We start from the raw sequence: 5,103 nt of genomic DNA, 5'->3' as shown, positions 1-5,103 counted from the left end.
TAATAATAATAATAATAATAATAATAATAATAATACTTTCCATTTATTAATCACTTTCCCCAGTTGGCTCAAAGCGATGTACATTTACTCAGTATAGACAGGGGACTAACAATGTTTGTAGGGGATAGGGAAGACAACATATATTCATTTTTAATTGCACGCGCCGTCACTGCCCGGTATAGACGTCTTTCTGGCTTGGCTCCGTCGTTTTCCGCACGGCTTGCTTGTTGGCCAGGCTTCAGGACCCGTATGTCAATCGCCACACTGCCACCGCCTGACCAGAACATCCATTGCAGGGATTCTTTCGTAGCCGAGAAGCTATTTTGCCTTCCAAGCCTCGACCAGGACGTCCGACCGTCAGCTAACACCCTCCCCCAAGGGAGATTGGCGTGCCCAAACTCTCTAAGGAGTGGTTCCCATTTTATAACCAACCCCTGACAATAGCCTGACCATTGATTTTTGGACCAATTGAAGTTCCCCAGTGCTTGCCTGCGACCTTAATGTGTGACAGAGAGTCTGGTATTCCGATAGGAGACACTGGGCCATTTCAACTTTAACTTTCCTTTGTTGAAGGGGAGATGCAGACATTTTGGGCCCTTTCCCAGTTCAATACACCTTTTCACTTCTGATTGTTGAATCTTCAGACACCTCAAGATGTTCTATCAGAAATATTTAAAACCAGAAATTGTAGGAGGTGAAATATCAAAATGTCATGTGCAATAGTCACCTGTGCAATAGTGCCTGGCCCTGAGAGGGCAGAAGAGAGTCCAGGTGACTGGTCCAAAAGTGGAATTGAGCGGAGATGTTGCAAATTAAGTGCAGGGGAGAGGCACAGCAAGAACAGAGGCTGGTGAAGAGGAATGCTGACCACGCGGCTTCCATACTTGCATCTGGTGTCATTCTGCCAAAGTCAACTGGTCTTCTCCAGGGAGCCAGTTGGAAGACTGCCGCTCTGGCTTCTCTCTGGAGCATGGCGTGAGGCCCGTTTTTAATGACTGATGGGCCCCCTTCTCGACAGTGGCTGGGCCTTTTTGGAAGTCTGAGGAGAAAAGCCCCGTCTGTCAGGAATTAATGGGGTGGGGAGTCCTGCCATAAAGCAAAGCCTTGAGTGAAATTCCATAGCTTCATGGACTGTTAATTCTTTATTAGGTTTTCCTAAGACTGAGATAAAAGGCATTTTATCTTTTTTAAGGTTTGCATTAACATGTCATTGAGTTTTATAGGTACATTGATCTTCATTTGGCTAATCTGGAAAGGGGTAATAGAAATGTGTGTTCTTTTGCCATTGCAAAGACAACTCCGTAATGCTTCCAGCTCAGGACAGGGAGGGAGGGAGGGAGGGACGAGGTGGTTATTTTGTATCCGAGATGGGTCTGCCGGAGCTGGGAAGGCATTCCAAGGGGAGCTGCCAAGTTTTGAGCAGATGAGGGCAGCTTCTCAGGAGACATCTCTAGGGCTTGCAGGAAGGCGTCTCAGATCATTTAAAGAGCCTTAGGAAACGGTGCGTCGTAACGGTATGCACTTGCTCAGCTCTTCGTAAGAACAAGGGTGTTCTGCATTTTTGCAGGGATACAAACAAATCAGAGCTCCATTTGCACCATGAGAGATGAGTGTGGCATGCTGGTTAGAGTAGGGGTTCCCACACTTTGTGAGCTTGCGGAATTCCGGCACCATGTGGTGGGCGGAGCCACAAAATGGCTACCACGGGAGGTGGAGCCAGCCACAAAACAGCTGCTGCAGCTTACCTTCCGTCAGACAGTGAAGGTCCTTGTGTTGTGGTGGCAGCGGCTGCCGAAGCAATGGCCCTTTTTATATCACCATTCTAAACTGGATGTTATTCATTGTTGGCCCAGTTTTGAATAAAACAATACAGGGATGGGGGTTTCATGCAGCAGATTTCTTCCTGTTAATGAGCGGTCTCTGAAGCGCTAGGGTAATTTCAAATAGTGCTGCTGCCCCCCCATCCTTTTTCGCTGCAAAATCTTTCTCAGACTTAAAAATAACATTCTAAGGTGAGCGCTATAGCTGAAATGCTATAGTGGGTTAGCACTATAGTGCTCACCTCAGAACATTAAAAAATAGTTTGAGGAAGATCACACAGCGAAAAAAGGGTGGGGGAAAAAGCAACATTATAGGAAGCGCTATGGACATTTTAAACAGCACACCACAGCGACTCAGAAGCGCAACGAAGGGGTTGGAAATGGAAAAGAGTTGTTCCTCTCAAAAGCGGCTCAACCACGCTTTGCTAACCCGATGCAAGTGGCTTCGAGTGAACAGGTAAATAAATTCCACTAGCAGTCGGTAGCTAAAACTGCTCTGTCTGAAATGATGGGGTAGGAAATCTATTAGCAACCAGTTACAAAAACGGAATACAAAGGCAGTTTGAAAAGGATCAGTGTTTTGTAAAATTCTGTACAGCCAATCAAATCTCCAATGGCCAATCAGAAGTCTTGCTGGGCAAAAGCCCTACCTGATCCTATCCACTTTGTAAAAACACTTGACGGGCACCCTGTTGGGGAACCCTGGGTTTTAGAGAGTCAGATCAGAACCTTGGAGCCATGGGTTCGAATCCCCATTCAGCCATCAAGTTCCCTGGATGACCTTGGGCCCATCTCAGCCTAATCTATCTCCCCAGGGGAGACAAAATCATGTGATAGTGGTAGTAGACGGAGAACCATGTAGTCTGCTTGTTAGAGGAAGAAGGCCCAGAAAAGCATGTATAGTGTATAGATAAAAGATGTATAGTGATACAGGTGTATAGTGATACAGGAAAACTAGGAGTAGAAAAGAGCAAGAGTCCAGTAGCACCTTAAAGACTAACAACATTTGTGGCAAGGTAGGAGCTTTCATACGTCACTGCTCACTTCTTCAGGAAGAGTAGGGATGGGCACAGTCTAGAAAAATGGCATTCTGTGGAGGTTTGAGGTCCGTGAGGTTTACGGACCCCATGGACCATGAACTTCCATGTTTAATTGACTAGGTTTGTGGTCCATTTGGTCCATGATGCCGCATGACTTACAAAGACATTTAAAGGGAATGCTTTTGCAAAGCTGCACAGTATGTGAGTGAAGGTCAATTGGCAACTTCACCAACTTTGGTTCACTTCACAATCGGAATGGGAGGGTTGTGGGAGCCATTGAAAGGGAACGGAAGGGTTGTGGGAGCTCCATGTCAGTGGGATGGCATGAACCGGGCTCACAGATCATGAACTGGGCCCTGGTCCTTGGAAGAATTAGGTCCATTGTCCGGTCTGTGCCCATCCCTAATCCCAACCATAGAAGACGGATTAGAGATGCTTTATAGTTGGTTATTGAAGTTGGATGTAACATTTCAACCGTTATAAGAAATCACCTGGCAGCATTTCATTGAAACGTATCGACTATGAATAAGTGCAAGCCTTGAACTAAAATTTGAGATACCCTCCTAAGTATTCTTCCCCCTTGGACAACGTGTTCCTTTGTTTCCTATATTTTCCCTTTTCCCCCTTTAAGGCCAAAATTTAGGGGCCGTCAGTGAACGGTGGGGAATGTGGGATTGCCACCTGCCTCGATGAGTTGATCTGATGCTGAGCCTACGCCTGCATGAATATGGCGCATGCCACATATATTTTGTAAGTTGTGCGCACAGCTGGTTCGCGTGAAAGCTCTATTCAGTGCTTCAGATGAGGGCATGGAGACTGCAGCTGTGGATGCAAGCCTGTCCTGCACCCCCCAATGATCCTCACAATGTTTGTCCAAAAAGGGCTTCTGTTGGGGAAATGAGGAGTTCAGGAACCTTTTCATAGACTCCCAAACCCACTATGTTCATTATAAGGGAGAGAGAGAAAGAGGCTCACCAAATGCAGAGAGAGAGAGAGAGAGAGAGAGAGAGAGAGAGAGAGAGAGAGAGAGAGAGAGAGATGTTTCAGAACACCTCTTATTTATTGAACTTCAAACCCAACTGTAACACCCTTTAAAACGTATAAGAAAAGATTGGATTTATACCCTGCCCTTCACCCAGAGAGCAGCTTAAAAACTCCTTTCCCTTCCTCTCCCCACAACAGACACCCTGGGAGGTAGTGGGGCTGAGAGAGCTCATTCCAGAACTGTCCTTGAGAGAACAGCTGTGACAGAACTATGGCTTGCCCAAGGTCATCCAGCAGCTGCAAGTGGAGGAGTGGGGAATCAAACCCGGTTCTCCAAGATTAGAGTCCGCGCACTTAACCACTACACCAAACTGGTATACACCAAACCAAACTGGTAAGAATCCGGTATGCAGCATACAAAATTAATCAAATTAACCAAATACCTACTTAGAGTGCACTGTCATTTTATAAAGGACATATCGTGGTTGCCTGTCGAGACCCATAATGCAGGGGGGTTGGCATACACATTTGGCCTGTGCTCCGCAAACTGTGCTGGCTGCCAATAGGATTCGGGGTCCATTTCAAGGTACTTACCTTTAAGGTCTTGAGCGGCCAGGGACCAACATACTTATGGAATCACCTCTCCCCATATGTGCCCCGCTGAGCCTTGGCTCATCAGATCAACATCTACTGGTGATTCCCAGCCCCAAAGACATCCGTCTGGCCTCGATCAGGGCCAGGGCCTTTTCAACCCTGGCCCCAACCTGGTGGAATGAGCTCCTGCTAGCGATCAGGGCCCCGCGGGACCTCCTACAGTTCCGCGTGGCCTGCAAGACGGAGCTCTTCCGCTAGGCTCTTGGGTGAGGCAGTGAACATGAAATATCATCTGGTCCCTCCTGTTACCATCCTGTTACCATCTGCACCATGGTCTTCAGTATTTGAGGACACTGAGGCTTATCCAAGGCGGGGTATCTATAATATCGGACCCTTTTTGGGATCCAGCCCGCTCTCTGCCTTTAATTGTCTAACACCAGGGCACCATTGTAATACTTGTGATGTAGTTTGATCGCCATCGTTTCAGGGTTAAGTTTATCGTTTTAATCTTGATTTTATTGTTTTATGTTAATGTTGTGACCTGCCCTAAGCCGGCTTGCAGGAAGGGCGGGATAGAAATTGAACCAACCAACCAATCAACCAAAACAAACAAACATAACCCTGAACAAGGCTAAATTCAGATGTTAAGTCTGTTGCTAAGCGTC

This window comes from Gekko japonicus, unplaced genomic scaffold (assembly GCF_001447785.1).
Source record: "Gekko japonicus isolate JY-2015 unplaced genomic scaffold, Gekko_japonicus_V1.1 scaffold1881, whole genome shotgun sequence".
NCBI lineage: Eukaryota > Metazoa > Chordata > Lepidosauria > Squamata > Gekkonidae > Gekko > Gekko japonicus.
Note: the sequence above shows the minus strand (reverse complement) of the source record.